General features: G+C 41.4%; 1 long non-coding RNA gene across 1 annotated transcript; it reads left to right on the top strand.

Moving 5' to 3' along the window:
- Nucleotides 1–295: 295 nt before the first annotated feature.
- On the top strand, nucleotides 296–10834 carry LOC139035048 (uncharacterized). The gene is made up of 2 exons (XR_011487559.1): nucleotides 296–392; nucleotides 10092–10834. It is a non-coding gene; the product is annotated as an uncharacterized lncRNA (long non-coding RNA).
- Nucleotides 10835–14852: the final 4018 nt, after the last annotated feature.

Below are 14852 nucleotides of genomic sequence, written 5' to 3'. Positions count from 1 at the left end.
GATGAGTCCCAGCTCCTAGAGGCTGTTGCTTTCCCTGACTCACGGTCTCCTCCCTTCAGCTTCAAAGCCATCAGTGGGGTGGGGGGTAGATCTACTCTTATCTTCTGTCTTTCAGCCTTCTTGCACTTTTTAAGAATTTATGAGATTAGATTGGATCAATTCAATATAATCTAATCCAGATAATCCAGGATTATTTCATCTCAAGGTCATTAACTTTAACCTTAGCACAAAGTTCCTTTTGTCACAGTAGGTAACATCATTCTAGGTTCTGAGAATTAGGACATGATGTATTGGAGGGAGGCATTATTCTCCCTACCACAGACATGGCAGCAGGACTGTTTGACTGCAGGTGTTTGACTGCAAAGAAAAAGTTAACATAAGAAAAGAAGGAGGTAAGATTAAGTAGGAAGGGAAGATGATATTGATTCAAACATATTTTATGATTGGATTTTTTAGGCTTAAAACTAAACATAAAGCTCACTCCTAGTGATTCTGAAACTTTTATCCATATCTTTATTAATCAAGAAATGTATACCAAATTTTGATTTTTAGTGATTGTATTGGTGGCTCAGCAGTAAAGAATCCACCTGCCAATGCAGCAGACCCAAGTTTGATTCCTGCATCAGGAAGATCCCCTGGAGAAGGGAATGGCAACCCATGCCAGTATTCTTGCCTGGGAAAATCCCATGTCCAGAGAAGTCTGGTGGGCTACAGTCCATAGGGTCACAAAAGAGTCGGACACAACTTAGTGACTAAACAACAACAATCACTAAACAATACTTTTTAAAATGTAAAATAATACCACAGATATACTTAAAAAGCTACACCTCTTTTCCCCACCTCAGCCTATCTGCTATTCAGGCCCACTGTTGTCTTCAACTCCTCCTCTCCCAATCACTGAACAGGATTCTTTCTCTGAGCTCCCTCCTCTGTGTTGACAACATTTCTATAACATTTGTTGACCCAGAAGCTGTTTGACCTTGAAGCACATCACCATCTTCAAGACCTTATGTAAGCTGCATTTGTTGGCGGGAGCCTGTGGCTCATTTTTATATGACTTGACCTTTTTACAAATATAGTAAAAAAAAAAAAATCCATACTTATACAATGTCAATTTCTTATTAACCAATTGGATAGAATTTCGTGGAACACCATGTCTCTGACTAGACTCACAGTCCAATTTTCATTTTGTTTTCTTTGGACTGAGTTTCCCACACCCCAGTCTGAGTCTGCAGTGTCATTACTAAAAGTATGGAGGCCATCCTTGTTCTCAAGAATAGCAACAAGAAGCCCCAAAAGGCTCTTTGAACCTCTAAGTTGAGGTGGAGATGAAAGGAGAAGTGCTCTTTGTCTTTAAGATTATCTTCTTTCTTCATGAAAGAAGTCAGTCTTAATGCTGAAAAATGTAAGAACAAGACAACTCAGTTGCAGAGATGAACATCTAAAAGCATAAAAGAATGGTAATTTGCTGTAGCTAAAAATAGACCCCCACCTTGATGCATTTGCAACACGTGGGTTGTTGGCAGTATGGCCAGCCTTCATCTGCAAAGAGACAACGTCAGAGCCTGCAGTCAAAAATCAGATACAGTTGGTTTTAATGTGCTTTGCTTCTAAGTGGGACACATTCCAGTGATTTCTTCTTCTGACTCTCCTCACGCTGATAATCAGAGGCATAATTACTACATCTAGTTCCAATCATTTATCACATGGCTAATCTGCAAACAATACAGTTGTGGTCCTTGCCTTTAGGGGACTTAGGTCCAGTAGGGGAGGGAAACATAAAGCAAGTAATTACACACATTATACATTCATTACAGTTGGGATAAGTGACAACATGCAAAAATTGTCAGTGCTATGTACATTTATAAAGGAAAGCACTAAATTAGTTTTCTAAAATGATCAGTGCTCTCTGTAGCCACCTTAACTTCATAAACTGTATCTTTTGTTTCAAAATCAGGTGATTCCTTCCTACTGCCTTCATTTTTCTGGCTTTTGGAAATTGTCTTTACTTCCTAAAATTGAACCTCTCTACATGCTCGTAGGGTACTTCTCTAGTGGCTCAGATGATAAAGCATCTGCCTGCAATGCAGGAGACCTGACTTTGATCCCTGGGTGGGAAGATCCCCTGGAGAAGGGAATGGCTACCCACTCCAGTATTCTTGCCTGGGAAATCCCACGGACAGAGGAGCCTGGCGGGCTAGAGTCCATGAGGTCACAAAGAGTCAAACATAACTAAGCAAATAACATTTTCACTTCATTACATGCTCTCATAGCACCCTGTGATTAATCTGTAGCTCATATCTTGCATATATTTAGCAATTGTTCTGTTTATTTATTGGTCTATATGTCCCTGTAGGCCATAAGCTTCTCCAAGGCAAGACTGTGTCTTATTCAGTGACATATTTCCTACTATATAATACACACCAGATAAATGCTGAGAGAGTGACAGAGAGTCAGTTGACCTTGGGACGCTGATCTCTTCGGTGAAGCCATTTATCAGTTAAGTTCCCTCTTTCCCTTTCTCTTTCTCCCCTGTTTCTCCAACACCGTGGATCCTTCAAGTCAGCTCTTCAACATGTTCAAGCTGACTCCTCCGCAAAGAAATCCTCCCTGATTAGCTACCTCATCCAGACAGCGCCTTATTTCTCTTCTTACCTTTATAGCCCAGCCTCTTGAAAGAAGTATTTTCTCCTGCTGTCTCTCCTGTGTTCACCTAGTCCTCTGCCCCTCATTGTACCGCACTCTCCAGCTTATCGGTGACAATGATCTCTTATCCAACTGACTTCTCTGCAGCATTTTACAGCACGGTCATCCTTTGTTGCCATTCTTGCTGCTGCATCTTGATCTCCATGGTGGGTTCCTCCTTTTCTGCCCACTACTCCTCAAAGGCTGGTTTTCCCAGTATATTCAGTCCTGCCTCTCTTCTATTCTCAGTGCACATAATCTCTCTAAGGGATATTATCCGTTCCAGTGTTTCAAACAACCAGCTATATCCTGCTGATCCAGCCCAGATGTCTCTCCTGAACTTATATCTCTATTTACTCTTGATTGAATATACACATGTGGATGTTCACCAATTCCTTATACTCAAATTGTCTAATCTGAAATCTGAACTAATGAACATTCCATATTGGGAAAGGAGTATGTCAAGTCTGCATATTGTCAGCCTGCTTATTTAACTTATATGCAGAGTACATCATGGGAAATGCTGGGCTAGATGAAGCACAAGCTGGAGTCAAGATTGCCGGGAGAAATATCAATAACCTCAGAAATGCAGTTAAGAGGAACTAAGGAGCCTCTTGATGAAGGTGAAAGAGGAGAGTAAAAAAGTTGGCCTAAACTCAACATTCAAAAAGCAAAGATTGTGGCATCTGGTTCCAACACTTGATGGCAAATAGATAGGGAAACAATGGAAACAGTGACAGACTTTATTTTTTTGGGCTCCAGAATTACTGCAGATTGTGACTGCAGCCATGAAATTAAAATACAGAGACATTACTTTGCCACCAAAGGTCCATCTAGTCAAAGCTATGGTTTTTCCGGTAGTCATGTATGGATGTGAGAGTTGGACTATAAAGAAAGCTGAGTGCCAAATAATTGATGCTTTTGAACTGTGGTGTTGGAGAAGACTCTTGAGAGTCCCTTGGACAGTAAGGAAATCCAACCAGTCAATCCTAAAGGAAATCAGTCCTCAATATTCATTGGAAGGACTGATGTTGAAGCTGAAACTCCAACGCTTTGGCCACCTGATGTGAAGAACAAACTTATTTGAAGACCCTGATGCTGGGAAAGATTGAAGGCAGGAGAAGGGGAGGACAGAGGATGAGATGGTTGGATGGCATCAGTGACTCAATGGACATGAGTTTAGGTTAACTCCAGGAGATGGTGATGGACAGGGGAGACTGGCGTGCTTCAGTCCATGGGGGTGCAAAGAGTCAAACATGACTGAGCTACTGAACTGAACTGAACTTCCCAAACTAGCCTTCCTGTGTTTTCTACCTTGGTAAATAGTATCACAGTTATCTGACTCCTCGTTATTCTTTACCATTTACTTTTGTCACTACAAGCAATCCTCAGGATTTATCCCCTGCCCCCACCCCACCAGAATTCTCTCTTTTTTATTTTATTATGGTTTCCAGCGCTGAGGACGTATCCATCTGATCTTGCATGTTGACCATCTTTTCTGGCAGAGGCTTTAACATCTTAATCATTAAATTTCAGTTCCAGTATTGCTTTGTCTCTTGGCAGTGTGTTGCTTTTTCTTGCCTTTTCTATAATTTTTTGTTTAAAGTTTTAAGACAAAGATGCTGAGGCAGAGAGTTTTATGCCTGGAAATGGGCACGTCTTTCCTTCTGCTGGGACTTTAGTGTGGGAATTTGAATTAATCTAGTTAGGAATTAAGGATTCAGGTTCACTTTTGCTATAGTTACCCTTGCATTAGGCTTCAAATGCCTCTAGGGATCCCTTGTGTTTCTGATGGGACTAGTTTGTCAGCGGGTGTTCACAATGTCTGCCCCAAACTCTGCTTTAGGTTTTCCCTTTGTGCTGTATCAAAGAGGGCCTGTTTCTATGCTCCTGCAACATTCCCAATGGTATCTTACTGTTCCTTATTATTCAGTGTTTTCCAACCTTGTAGGGAAGGTGAAGGAAGATTTGTGTTCCTCTGATTCAGTTTCAGTCTCAGCAGGTACCATGTCCCTGGGTCTTGGGATGTTTCCTTTCCAGGGCTCCTACCCCTCCCACAGTTGCAGTTCTAGCTACATCATGTATTCCTTCCCTTTTCCCTGGAGTAGAGATTTTTCCTTCAACCTTCTCCAGCTGTGATGTGTTTTCACCAGAGCTCTAAGAGCAACAGTCGCTCTCACCTCTTTGGACCCCAGGAGATGTTAACTATTTTTCTCCACTCCTTCACCTTTGCTTGCTGTCTCTTTCCTGGCTTCTGTTCTGCAGACTTTCAATATGCTCAGGTCCTTCACAGCCTAACTTATTCATTAAATAGTTTATCTTCCACGAATCTACTTCCACAGTCCTCTCCTACTCCTCAGTCTTTCCAGTCTGGCCTCCACTGTTCTTCAGATGTTGCTCTTGTCAAAGTTTCTGTGGTCAGGATTGGGCCCTGGAGACCACGATCCTCAGAGACCAGACGACTGGATGCACCGTTTGCAGATCATCTCTACAAAATAATGACCGAGAAGTAGGAAAACAAATGCCAAAACACTAACCAAGCCAACCATGAACAAACACCACAGTCAATGATTTATTGTGGAGCAGAAATTTGCTCTCAAAAAGTAGCACTGACATATATACACCGTCATATGTAAAAGAGATAGCTAGTGGGAAGCTGCTATATAGCACAGGGATGTGATGACCTAGAAGAGTGGAATGAGGGGTAAGGGGGAGACTCTAGAGGGAGGGGCAATATCTATTTAAATATCTATCTAAATATCTATCTATATATAGTTGTGACTGATGTACACTGTTGCACAGTAGAAGCTGCCACAAAATTGTATCAATAATGTATAACAGTGGAGAGAAAGAGATTTTGGAGTTTTCCTATTCCACACTGTAAAGTGGCCTATGTATCATCCACTTTAAAGGTTAAGAAGTTAAGAAATCAAAGCTCAGTGAGGTTGTCAAAAAGTAAGTTCAAATTCATGTTCGCTGACTCTAAACTCAATGCTCTGAAACTTCAGTAAAATGGCAAGGAAAGATCTGTCAAGTTTTTTTCACTTCTGGCTTCATTGTGTGATGTAAGAACATGTTGATTAATTTGCAGGGACGGATTGTTTTCTCACTAAAACAACTAAAGGCTTCATAGCATTTTGGATAGGCCTAAGCTGGGAAAAGAAAATAATTCTGAGGTTTGAACTCTGGATGAACTTTACATATTCTTAGCAGGCCTTTGTGGGTATTTAGTGGAGCCCGTTACTGCTTTTGATTAAGACTGGAATTTCAATTGTGCTTTGGATTTTCAGAATGTATTTCCATAATTTTGCCCTCCTCTGCCCTTCTCTCCCCACTGCTCTGCACCTTCTGAACAATAATTCCTTCAGGTACATGCTAGGGGTTACTCGACCGGGATCACATACCAGGCTGTGGCGTCAGCGGACCTGGCGGTAATGCCAGTTGGCCGGCTATCGCTCTGAAAGCTTCCCACACAGATTAATTTCAGTTGTAGCAGTTTAAGTATGGGCTCTGGTTGGTGGGGAGTTGTAAATAAAAGTGACAGCCTGTAATTTCCTTGTGTCTTTTGTTTTGGAATTTGGAAGTAGATAATTTGAGATTTTAGTGGGACTCTTTAGACCTGTCCCCTTGAGGAAGAAACCCAGTTGACTTTCTTTCTTCTGACTTCAAGGGTAGCTGTACTCTCCTTTTTTTAAAGTTTTTTTTTTTTCATTTATTTTTATTAGTTGGAGGCTAATTACTTTACAATATTGTAGTGGCTTTTGCCATACATTGACATGAATCAGCCATGGATTTACATGTGTTCCCCACCCTGAACCCCCCTCCCACCTCCCTCCCCATCCTGTCCCTCTGGGTCTTCCCAGTGCACCAGCCCCGAGCACTTGTCTCATGCATCCAACCTGGACTGGCGATCTGTTTCACACTTGATAATATACATGTTTCGATGCTGTTCTCTCAGATCATCCCAACCTCGCCTTCTCCCATAGAGTCCAAAAGTCTGTTCTATACATCTGTGTCTCTTTTTCTGTCTTGCATATAGGGTTATCGTTACCATCTTTCTAAATTCCATATATATGCATTAGTATACTGTATTGGTGTTTATCTTTCTGGCTTGCTTCACTCTGTATAATGGGCTCCAGTTTCATCCATCTCATTAGAACTGATTCAAATGAATTCTTTTTAATGGCTGAGTAATATTCCATGCTGTATATGTACCACAGCTTCCTTATCCATTCGTCTGCTGATGGGCATCTAGGTTGCTTCCATGTCCTGGCTATTATAAACAGTGCTGCGATGAACATTGGGGTGAATGTGTCTCTCTCAGATCTGGTTTCCTCAGTGTGTATGCCCAGAAGTGGGATTGCTGAGTCATATGGAAATCTATTTCCAGTTTTTTAAGGAATCTCCACACTGTTCTCCATAGTGGCTGTACTAGTTTGCATTTCCACCAACAGTGTAAGAAGGTTCCTTTTTCTCCACACCCTCTCCAGCATTTATTGCTTGTAGACTTTCGGATAGCAGCCATTCTGACTGGCATGTAATGGTACCTCATTGTGGTTTTGATTTGCATTTCTCTGATAATGAGTGATGTTGAGCATCTTTTCATGTGTTTGTTAGCCATCTGTATGTCTTCTTTGGAGAAATATCTGTTTAGATCTTTGGCCCATTTTTTGATTGGGTCATTTATTTTTCTGGAATTGAGCTTCAGGAGTTGCTTGTATATTTTTGAGATTAATCCTTTGTCTGTTGCTTTATTTGCTATTATTTTCTCCCATTCAGAAGGCTGTATTTTCACTTTGCTTATAGTTTCCTTTGTTGTGCAAAAGCTTTTAAGTTTAATTAGGTCCCATTTGTTTATTTTTGCTTTTATTTCCAATATCCTGGGAGGTGGGTCATAGAGGATCCTGCCGTGATTTATGTCGGAGAGTGTTTTGCCTATGTTCTCCTCTAGGAGTTTTATAGTTTCTGGTCTTACATTTAGATCTTTAATCCATTTTGAGTTTATTTTTGTGTAGGGTGTTAGAAAGTGTTCTAGTTTCATTGTTTTACAAGTGGTTGACTAGTTTTCCCAGCACCACTTGTTAAAGAGGTTGTCTTTTTTCCATTGTATATTCTCGCCTCCTTTGTCAAAGATAAGGTGTCCATAGGTACGTGGATTTATCTCTGGGCTTTCTATTCTGTTCCATTGATCTATATTTCTGTCTTTGTGCCAGAGCTGTACTCTCCTTAACAATTACATGCATTTTTTTCCAACTGTGTTATTTGTCACAGGTCCTATCTTACATAAAACCTTAGCAGTAAAGTTAATCTTCACACTTCTATTAATCTTCACACTTTAGGAAGAGAACATTTGTGCATTTTACTGATGTATAAAAATAAGCATTAGCTTGCAGCTTTGCAGGATGCAGAAGGTTAGTCAGATCCTCTGTGCAGAGGAAGAGACTCTCTGTGCTATTCAGCAGCTTCCCACCAGCTATCTCTTTTACACACGGTAGTGTATATATGGGACTTCTCAGATTGTGCTAGTGGTAGAGAACCCACTTGCCAATGCAGGAGACATAAGAGATGTGGGTTTGGTCCCTGGGTTGGGAAGATCCTCTGGAGGAGGAAATGGCAACCCACTCCAGTATTCTTGGTTGGGAAATCACATGGACAGAGGAGCCTGGCAGGCTTCAGTCTATAGGGACACAAAGAGTCAGATATGAGTGAAATGACTTAGCACGCATGCATGCACACATTTATATGAGTACCAATAAAAAGAGGAATTCTTGGGTGTAAATGTAACATAATAGATGCAAGATCTATATGAGGAAAATTGCAAAACTCTGATAAAAAATTTAAAAAGATCTAAGTAAACGGAAAGATATTCCACACTCATGGATGTGAAAACTCAAGATGTCAGTTCTTCCCAGCTTGGTCTATAGATTCAATGCAATCCCAGTTGAAATCCCAGCACACGGTTTTGTGAATACTGACAACTAATTGTCAAGTTTACATGAAAATGCTAAAGACTCGGAACAGGCAACGCAACATTGAAGCAGAAGAACAAAGTTGGGCAACAGATAGAAACAAATACATGAAAAGATATTCAGCAGCATGTCTTTAGGAAATTACAAATTAAAACAGTGAGCTACGACTACACACTTATTAAAATGGCCCAAATCCAATCACTGACAATACCAAATGCTGACAAGAATGTAGAGCAACGGGAACACTGATTCTTCGCTGGTGTGAATACAAAATAGCACAGTCACTTTAGAAGACAGTTTGGTGACTTCTCATAATACTAAACAAATGCTTACCATATGATCCAGCAATCATGCTCCTTGGTATTTACCTAAATGAGTTGGCAAATTATTTCCCTTCAGAAACCTGCATGTGAATGTTTAAGCAGCTTTCTTTGTGATTGCCATAAATTGGAAGCAAATAAGATGTCCCTTAGTAGGGGGAGGGGGGTTGATAAATAAACTGTGGTACATCCATACAATGGAATATTATTCAGCATTAAATAGAAATGAGCTATCAAACCACGAAAATATTGGAGGAAACTTAAGTGCTTATGGCTAAGCGAAAGAAGCCAATCTCAGTAGGTATAGTCCAACTGCATGACATTTTGGAAGAGGCAAATTGATGGCCACAGTAAAATGCTCAATGTTTGCCAGGGGTGCACAGGAAAAGAGAAAGAATGATCAGGTAGAGTGCAGGGCATTTTTAAGAAAGTTAAATTATTCTGTAAGATATTGTAATGGTAGGTACAAGTCACGATATGTTTGTCAAAATCCATTGAAGTGTACAATCCCAAAACAAACTTTGACATAAACTCTGGACTATAGTTAATAATATGGGTTCATCAATTGTAACAAATTTACCAGAGCTATATAAGAAAATAATAATAGGGGAAAATGTGTGTGTGTATGTGTTTGTGTCTGTGTGTGTCTGTGTGTGCATGCATATGTGTGCAGGCATAGAGGCCATATGAGAACTCAGTGTACCTTTTGTTCAATTTTTATGCAAACCTGAAGCTTCTCTAAAAAACAAAGTGCATTGATTAAGAATTTTGAATTGAGAGCTGGCAGAGGACAAGATCAGATGATTTGGAGGTGAACACAGTTTGCTCTGCTGTGCTGTGCTCAGTCGCTCAGTTGTGTCCGACTCTTTGCAACCCCATGGGCTGTGTGTAGCCCGCCAGGCTCCTCTCTGCATGGGATTCTCCAGGCAAGAATACTGGGGTGGGTTGCCAGGCCCTCCTCCAGGAGAGCTTCCCAACCTAGGGATCGAACACAAGTCTTCCACATTGCAGGTGGATTCTTTATTGTTTGCATTATCTAGAGGTTAACTAGCTCTGGAACTTTCTTTGAAACCAAAACACATGGGATTTGAGTATGCTTTTCAAAATCTCATTGCAGATGGAGACTTTGGACACCTGGAGAAAGTATGATTAGAAGATGTTTTCTGAAGGAAGATAGAGTATTTGTAGAAGTGATGAATTCAGCTGACACTAGCTCCTCTTTCCTCATAATCTCAAGTGATTGAGGTGGCTAGTACTTGTGCCCAGGAAGCTGACCTGGCTGCCACCCATAGCCACCACAATTAATGCACCTCACCCTAGTGACAAATGACGTTTCTCTAGTCTGGGGAGACTCCTTCACCTGCAGGTATCACAATGCTGTTGGGCTCCTTTGAAGCTGGCCTCTGTCCTAATCCCCTCTTTTTAAACCCAGTACAAATTTCCCCAGGACTGGGGCAGAATGGTGAGATAACTCTAGCCAAGGGTATTCCCAAGAGCTCCTGTCTTTTCTGAAAATCAACCACACTCCAGGAAACTCTTGCTATTGCCATCTTTTCCTCCCATCACCCATCCTCCAAAGATTGAGTTTGTGCCTCCAGTACAAAGAGGATGCTACTTTTCTAGTAGCATTGAGGGATAGTTCATGTGAATTCACAGAAATTGCCCTTAGCCATTGAACTTTCTCATTTCACCTTTCTAGATGCTTCTGAGTCTCCCTTTCTCTCTCTCTCTCTTTTTTTTTTTTGCTTCTGAGACTCTTTTTAATATCCTGTTATGGACTTATTAGCTTACACTTTTTGAATCAATGGCTCTCACTGTGCAGTTATAAACTCATTCAACAATAAAATGGAAGTGTCATGATCTGGCCTTGGTAAGCGTGGTTTACTTCTATGAATGTACCAAGCTAGGGCCATCTTTCTATTTTGGACTTTCTCATAGGAGAATTTCTGATCCCTAAAAACCTGCCAGGGATAAATTTAGAGGTGATCTATAGCAATATGACCAATGTCCCTAAAAACACAATTGATATTATGGATATATTTCCCACAGACTAGGAACCAGTGTGTACAATACTGTGTTTATAAACTCACATATTTGTTTGAAATTCAAATATGCCTACAGAACCCTGAAAGTATGAAGATGTAGGGTGACTTTTATGTGGCTGCAGATAGAATCGAACAATTAAGTGAAGCAGGAACAACCCAAACCCCCAGGCATGAGATAGAAACACGAGGAAAGATGATGTAGAATAGTCATCGGAAGGAAAAGAGGAGGAGAGAGAGGTCTGGTTGTCCCAAAAAAGCAGGCCAAGATTGCAGGGCCATGCAGATCTGGAGACCAGGTTACCAGTCAGGTCCTGGGAGAGAAAGAGTATGAAAAGCAAGTGCTCTAAAACCTGGGTAGCTTCTATGTTAACCACCAGACTTTGTGTGAAGTTCCTAGACATCAAGACTATGTAGTCTGAGGGAAGCTCGGTCCTCAGGTTTGTGGATTCTAGTTGTGTTTTGACTAATCTCAGGTGCTGCCTCCTAGATGCTGTGTTCCTCCTCTTACTTCACCCCTGCATGCTAGCTCTCACTCTTTCCTGAGCCCCAGCTTGCCACTGTGTCTTATGTCATAGCAAACATGTGTTTGTTTAAGAGGAAGAAAAAAATGCTAAAGACAATTAGAATGTAAACAAAGTTTTCCCTCTTTCATAAATCAGAGATTTGAAATGCAGACACATTGGAGAGAAAACACTGTGTTGAAGAAAGACAGTAAGACTGCTTTGGTTCTGTGGTTCTCTGGATCCTTTCTCCAGAGATGGGGGAGGTGATCCTGAGCCCCATGTTTGTTTGGACATTAAAGATCCAGGAACATCTGTTGGACAGACTGTACTGGATTCTAGAATAAGACTGCCGAGGAAGCAAAGTTCAGACTTTAAAATAACATCTCTCTGGACAAGTGTCTCTCAACAGGGTGAAGGGCCTTGCATATTGGAATGAGACAAAAGGTAACTATGGGATTTTCAACTTTAGTAACTAGAGAGGGCTTGTGGGTTCCAGGAAGTTGCTTGTTTAGTTTTCTTAAAATATTTTTGAAAGAAAACAATGGATAGTTTTTATAAATTGACCAAGTTTTTACCAGGTTCTCAGTTACTATTCTCACTCATGGGTCGTGTCTGGCATAATTGATTGATTAAAATTAGTGATTGCTGTGGGCTCTGGGCTCAAACTATTTTTTCTTTCTCAATCACTTTTAATTATGCGTAGAAACATTTCAATTAAGGTAATTGAAATGCTATTATAATCTGTGAAATCCTGAGCAAATTATTTGCATTTCTGAGTCCATTTCTTTTTGTAAATTGGGGCTAAAGAAAGTTTGAGGTGAGAAATAAATAAGCTCTTAAAGTGAAAATCTTAGAATGAAGAAGGCACTCAATAAATGCTAGTGACTTCCTTCCCCCATCTAAAATATTTTAATGAGCTTCTTGAATACTTTCTCTTTGTAAAGACTTGTAAATAAGGATGACTTGAGGAATGTTTCCCTACCAATCTGTTCTCATAAGAGAGAAAGATTTATTCCTTCAATGTTCACAGAGTGCTTTTCACATGAAGGTGGATGCCAGGTGGTAGGGGAATGATGAAACTCCACACTGCAAACCCCACGTACTGAAGAAGCTTCTGGTGCAATGGAGAGTGTAGAGCAGGACATGATAGGCATTCTGTAAATAGGCAAATAATGTACACTCTGGGAGCCTGTGTGGGGAAAGTAGGGTTGTTTCTGGTTGGAGTGAGCATCGTTTTGGGACAGAACGGAGCCAGCGTTGACTGACTGCTCACCAAGTGCCGACAGGGTGATATGACCTTGTACATGTTATCATATGTAATCCTCGTGGTAATCCTGAGTAGCATGGACCCACAGATCCATTTTACGGGTCAGGAAACTGAGGCTCTGAGATGGTGAGGAACCTACCTGAAATCACCCAGTGAGTGAATAGTGGAGTTGGGACGCTAAGCCAGTTTTATTTCATCTGTTTGCTCTCTTCTCTACTCCACACTGCTTCAAGGTACTGGGGACAGATGATCATTCCGGGCAATGTATCCATTTTTCATAGTGGAGATGACAGGGACGCTAGAGAGCTCTTGCCTTCGCAGGTCAGAAAAGAACAGGAGAAAATCATGGACAGGACAAGGTAGTCTCACTCCTGGTCATGGAATCTTCTCAAGGCACCACTGCCATGAGGGAGACCCACCAAATAACTGGATATATAATGCCTCTTAGTGGAGCAATCTAGAGTTTAAATAGGAAATGCCACTGATGAATTAAAAACAAAGAAGCAACATGAGGACCCTTCCGCCTGGCACAGTCACCTGAGAACCCAATCACTCTTCTGGCTCTGCCATCCATGTCCTGCTGCCCAAAAGAAGCCTCAGGTGATTGTCCCCATGTGTCTTGGCCACCCACTCTTTATAATCCCTTAGGCTTCTAGTGAAAGGGGCATTTAGGTTATGGTTGGTGTGTGTGGTTTTTTAAGAAATCTGGTTCACTTTTCTTCTTGTTTAGCAGAGAGTCTCTCTGGACAGTTTGGAATCTCTCCAGGAATGCTAACTTTCTCTGAAGGGGGTTGCCCTGAACAAGGAGAAATGCTTGCTCTTCAAAAATGACTCCTTTGGGAGGCCGTCAGCTGCTTCATTTTTGCACAGTCAGGGAAGTTTCATCCTCAGATAAGGGATTTGAGAAGAGTTGGCTGTGATTGCCTGAAAAACTCCCCAAGGACAAATATCCAGAAGATAGTTGCCTCCACTACCCAGGGCCCAAGGTCTCTATGTTTATTCCCCCTTGGAACTTTTCCTGCTTTCCTCTTCTATCTGTACCCATCTTACACCCGGTTTGGAGTCTAGAAGGAATCATAGCCCCTGGAACAACATCTGGAATGATCTGCAGGGAATCAATTTATAATGTGCCTTTTTCTTTCACTCATTCGTTAGTTCGTTCATTATTTATTCATTCATCTGAGCAGAATTTTCTATTGTTAAGCAACACTTGTTACAGGATATCCTTGTTTTTCTAACTATAAGTGGTGGAGAGGATGCCGACTTCCTTTGTTTTTTCATCTAAAGACCCTCTAAAGCAGGATTTCTAAAGAATTACATAGCTTGATAAATGGCATTTCTCTTCTCCATCAGGTGGCTGGGAACTTCGTTCATTGAAAGTGAACTGGTTTTCCAGCTTTCCAACTTTCCTTGAGGATCTGTGAACTTTCAAAGACACAGAGAACCCAAAGCCTGTACTCTGTGACAACCTAGAGGGGTGGGATGGAGAGGGAGGTGGAAGGGAGGTTCGAGAGGGAAGGCACATATGTAAACCTAGGCTGATTCATGTGACATATGGCAGAAACCAACACAATATTGTAGACTAATCATCCTCCAACTAAAAAAAAGAGTATACAGCAAAGGACAACCAGTGGGTTTAGGCTCTTGTATGCTGGCTAGAATCCAAGTCCATCCAGCACCCAACTAGGAATGGAGCCTTCCCCTCTGGCAAAGCCTTCCCCAAACTCCTGAGGGTTGTGGGTTGGTCTGAAGATACAAGTCACTGGGTGTATCCTTCTCATTCCCCACATCTGCGTTAGTAAAATGGTAGCACCTTGTGGTGTTTATGTTAACAAGAGTTTTGTTCTTAATTGTGTCCCTAATGCATTGCCATGGGTCTCAAATGGTAAAGAATCTCCCTGCAGTGCAGGAGGCCTCGGTTCAATCCCTAGATCAGGAAGGTCCCCTGGAGAGGGGAATGGCCACCAGCTCCAGTATTCTTGCCTGGATAATCCCATGGACAGAGGAGCCTGGCAGGCTACACACAGCCCATGGGGTTGTAAAGAGTCAGACACGACTGAGCG

Source organism: Odocoileus virginianus, chromosome 5, assembly GCF_023699985.2.
Source record: "Odocoileus virginianus isolate 20LAN1187 ecotype Illinois chromosome 5, Ovbor_1.2, whole genome shotgun sequence".
Lineage (NCBI taxonomy): Eukaryota > Metazoa > Chordata > Mammalia > Artiodactyla > Cervidae > Odocoileus > Odocoileus virginianus.
This window is presented reverse-complemented; position numbering and strand designations above follow the sequence as displayed.